The 14,355-nt window shown below is 40.1% G+C and overlaps 1 protein-coding gene across 1 annotated transcript in view; it reads right to left on the reverse strand.

The window, feature by feature from the left end:
* The window catches only part of fgf11a (fibroblast growth factor 11a), a 476,711-nt gene that overhangs the window by 148,887 nt on the left and 313,469 nt on the right, over window positions 1–14,355 (reverse strand). The window lies entirely within an intron of this gene.

Raw genomic sequence — 14,355 nt, forward strand, 5'->3', positions numbered from 1 at the left:
AGCACTCCGCGATGGGTGAAAATCCGCGAAGTAGAAACCATATGTTTGTATGGTTAATTTTATATATTTTAAGCCCTTAGAAACTCTCCCACACTGTTTATAAATATTCTCCGCACATTTATACAGTAAACCCTTGTTTATCGCTGTTAATCCACTCCAGACAGATAAATGAATTTCCACAAAGTAGGATTCTTTATTTATAAATCTAATATTTTCGCAGTTAGAGCATAGAAAACCTGTTTATAACCTTCTAAATATGTTTTTAACATTATTAGAGCCTCTAGACATGACATAACACCCTTTAGTCAAAAGTTTAAACTGTGCTCCATGACAAGACAGAGATGAAAGTTCTTTCTCACAATTATAAGAATGCAAACATATCTTCCTCTTCAAAGGAGTGTGCGTCAGGAGCACAGAATGTCAGAGAGAGAGAGAAAAGTAAACAAACAAAAATCAATAGGGTTGTTGGGTTTTTAAGTATGCGTAGCACAGCGATAAAGCGGCCACAACGAAGGGATCAATGTGAAGGTAGTCTTTCAGCATTTTTTACAGGCACGTCCGTATCTTCTAAGCACACAGCCTCTGTGCAAACAGCCCCTCTGCTCACACCCCCTCCGTCAGGAGCAGAGAATGTCAGAGAGAGTGAGAGAGACAGAGAAAAGCAAACAATCAAAAATCAATATGTGCTGTTAGAGCTTTTAAGTATGCGAAGCCCCGCATGGGAAGCATTGAGGAGTTTTATTTAATATGCAATACGTGCTCTGATTGGGTAGCTTCTCAGCCATCCACCAATAGCGTCCCTTGTATGAAATCAACTGGGCAAACAAACTGAGGAAGCATGTACCATAAATTAAAAGACCCATTGTCCGCAGAAATCTGCGAACCAGCGAAAAATCTGTGATATATATTTAGATATGCTTACATTTAAAATCCGCAATGGAGTGAAGCCGCGAAAGTCGAAGCGCGATATAGCGAGGGATCACTGTAATTGCAAAGGGGCTGGTAGGCTAAGGAGGACCTCCACTGCTGATGACAGAAGAATCCTCACTATGGTAAAGAAAAAGACTCAAACACCTGCCTGACAGATCAGAAACAGACTTCAGGAGGCAGATGTGGATTTGTCAGAGAAAACTATCTGCAGGAGACTTCATGAACAGAAATACAGAGGAAAAAACTGCAAGATGCAAACCACAAAACCAGGATGGGCAGATTATGGTTTGTGAAAAAGGACTCCAAATTCTGGAAAAAGGTCTCATGGACAGACGAGAGAAAAATGAACCAGCATCAGAGTGATGGCAACAGCAAAGTGTGGACATGAAAATGAACTGGCCAATAGCCAAAGCAGACCACCTAATCTGTTAAACATGGTGATGGGTGTGTTATGGCTTGGGCATGAATGGCTGCCACAGGTCCAGGCACATTTCTCTTCATTGATGGTGGAACTGCTGACAGCAGTCACACAATGAATTATGAGGTGTGTAGAAACATCTGATCTGCTCAAGGTCCAGTAAATCCCTCCAAACTCACTGGACGGTGCTTCATCCTACAACAAGATAATGATAAAAACATACTGCTAAGGCAACAGCAGAGCTTTTCAAATCTGAAAATGATAAAATTCTTAAATTGCCTCAGTTAAATCCAACTGAGCATGAGTTTTATATGCTGAAGAGAAAACCTAAGTGAACAATCCCCCAAAACCAGCAGAAGCTGAAGATGACCGCATTGGAGACTGCATTTGAGTGCATCACCAGAGAGAAGATCCTCAGCACCTGGTGATGTCTATGAATCACAGACTTCAAGCAGTCATTGGATACAAGGGCTATGTGACAAAGTCCTAAAGATGACAACTTTAATAGACCTGCCATTGTTGTGTTTTAAACATTATGGTGCCCTGAAATGGGGTGGCAAAGTAGAAATATTTGTCATTTCTTGTGACAGAAATGTATGTAAGTTCCTTTAAATAAATATGCCCTTGCACTTTAATCACATCTAAATGGTTTTGTAATTTTAAACTGTGGGGCAGAGGGGGAAATTAAAGAAAAAGTGTCTTTGTTCCAAATATTATGGAGGGTACTTTATAAGATCAATTGAGTAAGAACTGCTTTAATGCTGTGCCCTGATCTTAGTCTTTGTCACTGAGTTTTTAAAGTGACTTTTCTAGCCAATAGTGAAGGGCACAGCACATCTCTGCTGCATTGCCCTCTTCCTATTGGCTCAGAGTGCCAGACTAAGACATGCCTGTGAGCATCACCTTTGGGGGTCAGTCAATACAACAACAAACATTTTAGCAAAACAGGACAACAATGGGAACACATTTGCCAATATGTTTGGCTAGCTGTTTGACTCATGACGGAGCTGCTGGATGCTCGCCAGGAGCCTCACTTTTTCTTGTCCCTTAAGTTGCTCTTTGGTTTGTATTCAGACTATTTGATTTCTGCTCAGTCCTTTCTATTTAATTCAGCCCAAGGGTTCAGCTATCTTCAAGATAAATTCATGCTTGCTGACAAACAGACCACCCAGGCCTTTCTATGACAGGACCTTAGGATGTCTGAAATCAAAATCTTGCTTTGTGGATTTACTTCCTAGAACCTACTCAGGGTTTAAAACTTCTTACAACAGGAGCTCAGCAGAAAAGTAAATCACCTAACCTTCATATTTGTGACTGATTATGGAGTTAATTGAAGGAACACTACATTGGAAACAATTAACATCCACCTATGGAGAGGACGCCAGAAACTGGGCCGTCAGCATGCCCCAAACCCAAACATGAAGAAATACAGAGTCCCAGGTTCGAATAAAGAATGGCTTATTAACCCAAAATACATCTTCCAAGTAACAAGCACAGAATCTCTGTCTTCCAATCACCTCTCCCCAATTCCACCCACAACCACACTACCCTCCTCCAGCTTAGTGTTGTTCTTCATCCTCCCAGCTCCAACTCACCTGGACAAGGGAGTGCAGTCCTTGTTATTGAGGAACCTCAATAAAGAGTACCTCCAGTGCCAGAGCCATTGCCCAATGGAAGTAATTCAGGGTCATATTGAAATCCCATCTCCCTGTAGCTCCCCCTAGCGGTGCCCATGGATGTAGCAGGGCTGTGCTGCCAGACTACAACTCCCAGCATTCCCTGCTGGATCCCAAATGGGTGCCATCTAACACCTAGGGGAAATAAATACTCCTTTGCAACAGTCTTCGTCTGTCTTCTTCTTTTCTCTCAGCCAGGGAAAGTATTAGGTACACATCTGGTCGGGCTTGTTTGGGACATTCTGCATTGATAAGCAATCTTCTTTGGCTAGGTTGTTCATCCATTCCTTAGGATAGTTTTGTCTGGGTGCACCATCCTTACCTTTCTTGGCAGGGATACCTTTCTATTTGCTTGGGGCATCCCGTCCGGCTAAGGGGTAATGCCTGTCCATCCTGTGTGCCTCTTACAGTACTCACAAATCCAAACTGAACCACCCTGGGCCAGTTTAGAGTCACCGATTCACCTGTGTCACAAGAATAGACAGAAGACATCAAAAAGGTTTGGGGCAGCCACCTGTATATTATGTTTTGGCTGAAAAATGGGTTTGTTTAAGAGGAGTTATGTTCAGGTTTCAAGTCCAAAAGAGCACTGACTAAGGGAAGCAAAGATCTAAAGCTCTAAAGCCCGGGACCGAAAGTTATGTCATCAGAAGTGCCGGAAGAAACATCATCAGAGTTGCCGGAAACGAAAGTGACACTATCATAGGTACTGTGGGATTTCCTGGGGATGGTCTGCAGAGGATTGAGAGAGGAAGTCAGTGCATTTCTCCCCCAGGTCTGGCTTGAAATTACCATTATTCAGGGCCTTTAGCTGCCTCCCAAGGTGCACATGTGTGACACATGACAAGCATGCTTTTGGGACAAGGAAGAAAAACTGAATACCTGGAGAAAGTTCGTCCAGGATGATGGCAGAACATGTGCTCTTAACATCACATGGTGACCAAAACATTAAGAGAACTGTGGTCCCTAGAGCTGTGTTGTAACATCATTAACTACTACATCATCAAGGTGGCTCAAAAACTGGCTCCTGTTTAGGTCATCAATCTATCCACTGTCAGACCTGCTTGAGCCAACTTAGGGGGAACGAGCAATAAGGGGCACTAATCAGGAGCCATTGATAGATGGGGTGCTCAGGTCAATGTTACATGACGTTAACCAGGCATCATACATTTGCTTGCATTTTTCTTCAATAGTATAAACATAAGAAGAAATGCATTTAGTTCAATTCTGGAGTCCACATGCATCCATCTGTTATTTAGCATCTAGGTAATGATCTCTAATAAAAAAATAAATCTGAAAAACAAGAGGAAACCATTCAGTCTATCAAGAGTGATTGTTTAGCTAACAGCTAATCTGTCCCGATATTTTATCCAGATATGTCTTAAAGATTGTCATGGTTTCACCTTCAATCACCAGAGTCATTTCCTGTCATATGTAGACATTTTGTTAGGCCACTAGATGTGTTCTGGTAATACAATTGCCCCACTTAGCCAGCAGCCATACCACATGCTCTTCAGAAGAGGTCGTCCACCTGAAGCTAAGCATATTCAGGCCCAGCCATACTTGGATGGGAGACAAACCAGGAAAAGCTTAGGTTGCTACTGGAAGAGGTGTTGGCAAGGGCAGCAGAGGGCATGTACACTGTGGTCTGAAAGTGGATCTTAATATCCCAGTGCAGTGATGGGGACACTGTGCTGTAAACATGGCACCATCCTTCGAGTGAGACGTAAAACCGAGGTCCTGACTCTCTGTAATCATAAAAGATCCCAGGGTATCATTCATAAAGAGTAGGGTGTATTCCGATGTCCTGTCTAAATTGCAATCCATGGCTTAATCATTCTGGGTCCCTAATCATGCCCTGTCTCTGACTGGCTACAGTATCTTTTTATCCCTTCACCGACTTAATAGCTAATGTATGGTAAGTGTAATGCCACAACAATGTCTGCAGGTGGATGCTACACATTCGTGCTGGTTGAAGTGGCTCTCCACTTACTGTGTAAAATGCTTTGGGTAGTGAGAAAAGTGTTATATAAAGGGAAAGATTATTATCTCTCTATTATAAAAAAAAATCTTGGAAGGCTTGGAAGGAAACGATACATGATCTTCTCGGAAGAAAATTTGACGTCCCGTGAGAAACCCTTTAAACGTCACGCGAGACAAGGCAGTGAGACAAAAGGACAGCTGCTGTACAGGCTTTTACATGATTGACACTCAGTGCAAAAATGCAGAACATGCAGCTCGGCCACAGCGGCAGAAAGACAGCAGCTGATCAGACCGCATCACCTTAACGTGCATTCAGCCCCCGTCCCACCCCCTTTAAAATGCAAATGGCTGAGATGCAAAGTGGCTGGAGCATAGCCTGCCCGGGGGGGGTGGATGGGAGGCGGTGGGCGAGCAAAGCCAGTGGTGGGCCTCCTTGTTCTTATTATTATTATTATTTGCCAATTATGATTACAGCTTTGGTGATTTTAATCCTAAAGACGCATCATAGACAGAAGCTCCATGATATCAACTTCTTCTAAAAGTAACAGAAAAGTGTGGTTGCAGCTAAACGCTCAAAGGTGCCACAGGGGTGGCTTCCAATACTGAGAATTTCCTGTGGAGAAAACACAGTAATGAGTGCAACGGGGAATTTTGATGTGTCTTTTGGTGAAAAGTATGCAGCATGTCAAACTTGACAAATGACAAAATATTGAAGCACAAATAGACTTGCTTCGACCGATGGTATGCTTTATGCAGCTGGAGAAAAGAAAAAAAAAGTAAACACAGAAGTGTGAACAATCCTTTATGGAGCAGCACTGCTTGTTTTTCATGTCAAAAACTTTTGAAATGCCCAAAAAAATTCTGTCACCAGTAAAATGTATTTTATTTTCAGTTTAATGAAAATGTATGCCAATGTGAATTTGCTCTTTCCCTCATTACTTATTATAACAAACAACAACAACCCCCTCAGACATACACTAGAATTACAAAAAGAGAAGACATTTCCGACTTGGCAAAAGATAAGAGAGCAGAAAATGTGAGGCACTATAAAAGCATATTGCTGTTAGTATAAAGGAGCCCCTGTGCAGAATGCACACTATGGGTGATCAGGCTTTTAGTGTGTCAGGGCTACAGTTATGAAATGCCTTATGTTTGGAGCTCCGTACATGTACTTCACTTTTTATTTTTAAATTTAATTTAAAATTTTATTTTAATATTAATATTATTATAATATATTATATTATAATATAATAATATAATATAATATTATATTATAAATTTTATGTAATATTGCTTTTTGTTCATCTTGTTAATTATGTTTCTATATTGTATTGTTTGATACTATGCAGATTGGATTTGCAGTGCCCTTGGGTATCTTAAAAGGAACTTTAAAAAATATATATTTTATTATTATTATTATTATTATTATTATTATTATTATTATTATATCTCATCAAAGTAGGATACAAACAGGTTACCAAGTACTTATCCATTTTTTCAGAAAGACACGCTTTGGGTTAACTCTAAGTAGTTAAAAACGGAATAGGCCCACATGGAGGTGGAGAGAACATACAAACCTTTATGAAGTGATGCTTCATCATAAATCATCTGTATGAACCCATAAAATCTAGGCCATGTTCCAGAATGTTGAAAGAAGTCCATCACTGCCATTACCTGCTTGAGTGCCCCGCAGGATGTTTATCAGGCACTTGTCGCAGACCTAATGACACATCGTCATCAAACTCAAACCACACCTCTCAGCCACTCGTCCCAAGATAAATCCAGCTGTGCCAGATAGCTGTCTGTGCTCAATTGGCTTTGTTTAAAAGTGCATTTTAAAAGCTTTGGTGACAGCCTGCAGTTTGTTTGTTTTTTATTATTCAGGGAATGGCTGCTTTTCTTTATTTATTTAATCACACAAACATTTATTGAGGAGAACAAGCTCAAGCAAGCATGCAGTGTGCCACTATGGCAATATGGCACCGAGTGGCATCAATCATCCGTCCGAAAGGCTGTGCACTGTTAAAAGCACACAGAGAGAGAAAAATAACTGCCATGCTACTTGATAGATGAGTCGATCATAACTTCAGTTTTTTCTCGATTTGTTTAATCTTGTGCTCAGCATGTAACGTGTAGCTGTTTAATTAAAAGATTCGCTGCCTTTAATACCTAGTGGAACGAACAGTAGGATTTCATTATCTAAAAGTCTGAGCTAAAAGTCCTGGAGGCCAAATATATACAGTGGATTCAGAGTGTTTACACGCCTTCAGTTTCTGCACACTTTATTGTGTTGTAGATTTAATTTTAAATGGATAAATATAGCTCGCAATCTACACTCAATAACTCATAAAGCTGAAGTGAAAATATTTTCAGAATCATTTTATTAATAGCATATGAATCAAAATAGAATTGACTTTGGTAAGGCGCAAACATGAAATACAAGACATTGCCAACACAAAATAGCACAACTACAACCCAGCATTAACCTAACACTGTGCAAACCACTGCACAAATCCAGCCATGTCTTTAAGAAAACATTTGCAAACTTCAATAAGTTAATTCAATAATGAGAAAAAACTATATAAAATAATAAATTTGAATAGTACAATTTGAGCAGAAATGAAGTATTTACCAATACACAAACAGCACAGTTACCATTTATATTTTGCAAAAACAGGAGTAACCCTGTGAAAGTTTGTTTACAAACTGAATACTTTGAGGAAAGAAGCTGCAAAGACGGTGTGTAGTTTGGGTCACGATAGACCTGTACCTCCTCTGTAATGGTAATTTAACGAACAGATGGCTGCTGGGATGGGTGGAGTCAGCTGCAATCCTTCCTGCTCTGAGAACGGTTTGTTAATTTATTAAATATCAGAAACTGAAATCTCTCATTCATATAAGTATACAGACACTTAATTGTCTCAATTTGATCTCCACAAGTTCTACCAGCACGTCACCTGCCCCACCAGGGGTGATCGTACACTTCATCACTGCTACACCACAGTTAGACATCTGCAAGTCCTTCCTGCTTCAATACTTTGCAAAATCTGACCACACATTGGTGCTTCTACTATGTGTGCTAAGCCAGCGATGAGGGACACACAGTGCTCAACTCCAGAACACGAATCCAAACTGCAGGACTGTTTAGATTTGAATGACTGTTTTGTCTTTAAGGAATCCTCCATGAAGCTTGTTGAGTATGCTAACTGAATGTCACATTATGTTAGGCTCTATATGGGCTTTTATATGTCTACCCAAACTGTTTGTTCCTGCTTATCCAGAAGTCCTGGGTAAACAGTACTGTTTGCCTGTGACTAAGGAAGTGGACTGCTGCTTTTAATTCAAAAGGTAGAGAGCGCTACACGAGTCCCAGGTACGAACTGTGGAACATGATTAAAGTGGAAAATATTCAGTACAGAAAAAGGTTGGAAAATTTAGGCACCAGCAATCTGTGTCAACTATGGAAAGGTCTGTAGGCAATCAGACTAAACTTCAACAGACGAGCCCAGAGAAACCCCCATTCCACTCCTAGGCAAACTAAATGATTTCATTGCTCATGTTGAGCCTTCTGGTTTAAACGTGATGAGCGTTGTAACGTTGCTATTGCTACCAGCAGTCGGAGCCATTTCGCAATGTCAGAGACTGAGTAAAATCTTTAAAAAACCCTGAAAAACCACTGGCCCAGATGGCACCCCATCCTGCTTCCAGCTATCACAAGGGTACACTGAGATCGTTAACTTGTCCTTGTCTTTGTGTATGGTGCCACTGTTTCCTGACTGTATCAAATTTAGCTACTGTTTCCTGCCTGATTGACTATTAGCCCATCGTGTTAACCGCTGCAGTGATTTACTGTCGGGAGAAGCTGGTCTTAATCCATATTAACCATAACATCACCACTGCCCTGGATCCCCTACAGTTTGTATATCAGCGTAAGTGATCTGTGGATGATGCCATCTCCTTCACCCTGCACACTGCTCTGGAACATCTGGAAAAGAAAAACACCAATGTCAGGATGCTGTTCATCGACTATAGCTCTATCTTCGGCGCCATCGTGTCCTCCAGCCTGGTCTTGAAGCGCTGTGACCTTGCTCTGAGAAGCTCCATCTGTGGCTGAATATTTGACTTCCTAACAAATAGGCTTCAGTCATTGAGGATTGACACCAATAACTCCTCCACACTGTTCGCCAAAGACAGTGTCACGCAAGGCTGCAGCCTCAGCCCACTGCTATGCAGTCTATTCACCAATGACTGTGCAACAAAGTTTGAGGGAAACAGCATCATTAAGTTTATGGATGACACCACCATGATTGGCCTCATCAGGAACCTACAGAAGAGAGGCAAAAGACAGGACTATACGGTGCCATGACAACAACATCTCCTTGAATGTCGAAACTAAGGAGGTAATTACTGACTTCAGGAAAAACAAAGTCAGTTACACTCCCCTCCACTCCACATCAACAGCACCTCTGTCCAGACAGTTAGCAGCTTCAAGTTCTTGGGGGTTCAGATCACCAACTGCTTTTTGTGGTCTGTCAACACCACCTGAACTCTCCACAGGCTCAGCAAAGGGTCTTTTTCCTGAGGAGACCAAAGAGCTTTGGGATGGGAACTAAAATTCAGGTGAACTTCTTTCACTGCACTACTGACAGCATCTTGACCTGATCATGGTGTAGTATGGTAAGCAGACATGCCAAGATAATAAGCTCCTCCAAAGGACTGTCAATACATTCTAGTCCACCGGGTGTCTAGAGAAGGCTAAATCCATTATCTCTGATACAAGCCACTTAGCTCATCCTGTTTTCACTCCTGCCTTCTGGGATGCGCTACTTGTAACCTCACCACACACTTTGGTCACTTCAGGGATAACTTCTTCCCCAGGTCATAAGATCACTAAGCTCCCAGTAACCTGATGTTATCTGCTCCGCACTGTGTACTGTACCCACCTGCTGGTTTATGTCCAATTCTGCTGTATGTTACAAGTTGTTAAACTGTGTCATCCATATGCCTGTGCAGTATTGTTTAACACTATACACATTAAGCCATTCATTATGCTACTCTTATCTATTTTATTTATTTATCTTATTTATTAATTTATACATCATCTATTATGTTATTGCAGATTGTTATTTACTTCCCTGCCCCGCCAAACATGACACAAGAATTTCACTATGTGACAACAAATCAATGTACCATACAAAGAATATTGCCTGCAAAAAAAAACAAAAAACAATAGAAACCCAGAATAGCAACATGGTGACATCACTGTCACAATGATAAGAAACTACTAACAAGTCAAACAGAACTGAAGCACAGAACAATGAAATACATCTCAATAGCATAAAACTTAAGTTTATGGAAAAAAAGGTTCAAAATCTCAATGCTCTCTTTTTGTTTGTTTTTCTTGTAGACTCTGATATTTCACATGAGTTTAACATGGTTGGGGTTTTATTGCTTAAGCCAATGATATCCATTGATAGTCTTCAGACCATAGGTGGCCATTACAAATGATTTTATCATGCGCTGTCTGTATACGTGTGCCTATCACTTGATCCATGTCTTCTTCTTCTTTCGGATGCTCCCATTTTGAGGTCGCCACAGCAGATCATTCATCTTCATCTATTCCTGTCTTTTACATCATGTTCTGCCACACCATCTGACTTCATGTCCTCCTTCACCACATCCGTAAACCTCCACTTTGGCCTTTCTCTTTTTCTCTTGCCTGGCAGTTCCATTCTCCACATTCTTTTCCTGATGTACCCCTCATCTCTCCACTGCACGTGCCCAAACCATCTCAATCTCGCCCTTCTCACTTGGTCTACAAACTGTTGTACTTGTGTTGTCCCTCTAATATACTCATTCCTTATCCTGTCTACCCTCATTACTCCAAAACAGAATCGTAGCATCTTCACCTCTGCCACTTCCAGCTCTGCCTCCTGTTTCTTGGTCAGTGCCACCGTCTCCAAACCCTACAACATAGCTGGTCTCATAGCTAGACCTTCCCTTTCACTCTTAATTTTTTCGTGTATTGGATTCAAAACAAAATAAATGTTTTTCACAGTTCATTTCGGCCATTCTATATTTTTGACTTAGATTTTTGTTTTTTTGTTTTGGACTTTGAGAACCAGTAGTTTTGTCCTACGTTTTGTATCCTGTCCTCTTTGCCTGTGCCTGACCTCCTCTCTACTCTTTCTGCCTTTTGGTCAAAATTTACCATTAACAGAAAGACACAAATGATTGCTTTGGTATGTAGATCTGCCTGAACAGATCTAGATACATATTTTCAAATCAAATCTCCATTTTTTAAGACACACTGCATAAAACAAATAGATATTAACCTTTCGGCTGCACACTTTAGACACTGCATTTGAATGGCCGCAGCATTTTTCATATGCCACTTCAACATGTCAGCAGGCATCCCGGAATTCATAGCAGACTCCAAGGACTGGAGTGCCGTTCTTCAGCATATGTCTGCAATTCCTCTGCTGATAACATTAATTCTATAATGGAATGTGCAATTATTAAATCACAAGCGCAGGCAGGAACATCAGCCAAAATATTAGTCTGTCGATGAAAGCTGCTTGAATGAACAGCCCCCCTAAGCATTCCATTTTTCTTACAAAAACATTATTCTTTCATTTATTTAATGTACACTTACCCATTGACATTTTTGTAATCCATCTAGCATGCTATATTTAAACAGAGGCTGAACAGAAATGAGCACAATATCTATGGATCGATTTGTCCATCTGACATGCACGGCATTTTTTAATATTCCTAACAATTTTAATACTATGGAGGGTACATCCAGCCCTGCTCTTAGTAACCCCTTTTACTGTTGGGCCTGCTTAATTAAACAGAACTGGGCTGGCGACACAGAGGTGAATTATTAGTAATGCAACATCCCAGCTTTAGGGACTTGTGTTCAAATTACAGCTTTTACAGTCTGTTGAAAAATGGAAGGGCAAAATAAACAACAGAAGAGCAAGTATTTATGGAACCATCACCGACCACTTTAAATGAGGGCTAGCCCACAAATCTGCTGGAGCACCCGGGCCCACTAGAAGAGCACAATCCTCACTCCAGAAGAGGTTAGGGGGTAAGACCAGATATAAAACTGAAAAGAGTTTTATAAGCCCCGTCATGCCAGTTAATTTGATGTTTGCACATAAGTTAGACAATGTGATGAAGAGCGGTCTTAAGAAGGCTTTTTAATTAAGTATCAGGAGACAGTGAGTCTGGAAAAAGGTGTTATGTATCTGATTGCATTTATTCTGTTTTTTTGTCATTTTGAAATATTTATTTTTATGTATAGTATTTTCCATTACATTTCTAATTATACTCCATCTTATTGAATGTGTCACTGTTTCATGTGCTTTGAAGGTGGCATCCTAGGAGGCGGGGCCACCCTGATGTCCCAGACTACTCCCTCAGGCTATTCAAGGCAAGGCAAGAGTTGAGGAAATTCAGAGATAGATAGATAGATAGATAGATAGATAGATAGATAGATAGATAGATAGATAGATAGATAGATAGATAGATAGATATGACTTATTTGGCCCCAATGGTAAAGTAAATATACTATAACTTTTTACCCTTTGAGAATATGTTTAATCATTTTGGATGGACTTGGAGTATACACAAGATTGGACTGAGTTGTGGCAGATGAATTTTAAGGTAAGTTAATGTAAAGTGTTATTTTATTTGATTTTCTTCATTAATACCCAAGGTGAAATTGTCTTTCCGCGTGACCTTTAGTGTGGTCAAAGTGCAGGGTCAGCCATTTTACTGAAATTTTCAGGGTAATGGCCCAGCAGAGTAGCATCTCTTCTGGCTGTAATGAGATTTGAATCCACAACCTTCTGGATACCACACATAGGCAGTAAAAATGTTGGGTCTGAATACACAATGGGAGGCCTTAAACTTAAAATGACCCCATATGAGAAGAACCTTGCAGTCATATTGGACTTGTCACTATCAATTTCCAGACAGAGTTCAGAGGCCATTAAGAAGGCTAACAGAAAATTAGATTATATAGGGGTTCAGAATCAGCCAATAGCGCAAGAGTAGGGTGTAGATGTCAACTATGCTGCTAGATATCCCACATTCCTGCTAATAAGTCCACTGAGTGGTATCATGCTAATTTTATCAAGTATTTCTGACATATATTCTACAATTATGCATGTGACTATTGTCATTTTTTTTCTCCAAGCAGAAAATACACATTGAAAATCAAAACAATGAGGATTGCATTTTTCAGAATTAGTAGACTTGTTAATGAAGAGTTTGTTTCCCATGAACAGACTGTTCATCATGAACATTACACTGTACTGCTGAGGTGTCTACAGAAGTTCTTGATCAAAAACAATGTGGTTGTTGCTTTTCACCCCCTAACCGTCCACCACTTGCCAGGTCCCTGTGACTTCTTCTTGTTCCCAAAATTAAAACTGTTTTGTATCATGATGTGTACAGTACAAGTCAAAGGAGGTTATGCTTAAGCTTTATAACACACTAGTCAGGTCACATGTAGAGTACTGTGTGCAATTTTGGCATTCCTAGCTACAAAAAAAAGCAATACAATAAAAATAAGAATGTGCACAAAGATGCATGTCTGTGTGAAAAAGTAGACATAAAGCCACAAGATTACAGTTCCACTAAGTGAGGAACTGATAGCTTAGGTAACGTTTCAACTACAGTATGTACAGCTGCCTGCACATGGCTGCCCGTTGGCCTTTGGTTATTGTTTTCAATATTTCAGATGTATCTGCTTACATTGCATTGTTTTGCCCTGTATACACTGTGATCATCAAGTAGTGTAATAAAGTCAAATTCCACTGACACTGAATCTTTTTGGAGGAACTTAACAGTGAACTTATCACTACAAAGATCCAGAGGAGAACCTCTGCTGCCTCCATTGTGATGAAAGTACAAGATGCTGTTTTCAGACCCACATTGAATCAAAAAGAGATGGATCCAGTGGGCACACATAATAACAATAAATGGCAAAGATGGCAGGTCTGCCCCTCTGAAAAGAAAAAGACAGTAAAAACAGCACCATGTGTATACAGTGTAGGCAACACATCTGCAAAAAGCAGACATTTCCATTGTGCTCATCTGGTAGGTAGCAATGTAAAGGTGAAATCAGATCTACAGTGATTATAATTCTAAAATTGTAACAAAATACAAAATTGCATTTGCATTATATCAATTAAACAATTTTATCAAAATGCCACAGTTTGTGAGAAAGAAAATATGTTTATTAAATAGTTAAGTATAGTGTGCCTTCCATTATTTCTCATATTTCACATTTCTGACTGTTCTGAAAATCTATAATAATAATGTTAATGTTTT

This window comes from Polypterus senegalus, chromosome 3, assembly GCF_016835505.1.
Source record: "Polypterus senegalus isolate Bchr_013 chromosome 3, ASM1683550v1, whole genome shotgun sequence".
NCBI lineage: Eukaryota > Metazoa > Chordata > Cladistia > Polypteriformes > Polypteridae > Polypterus > Polypterus senegalus.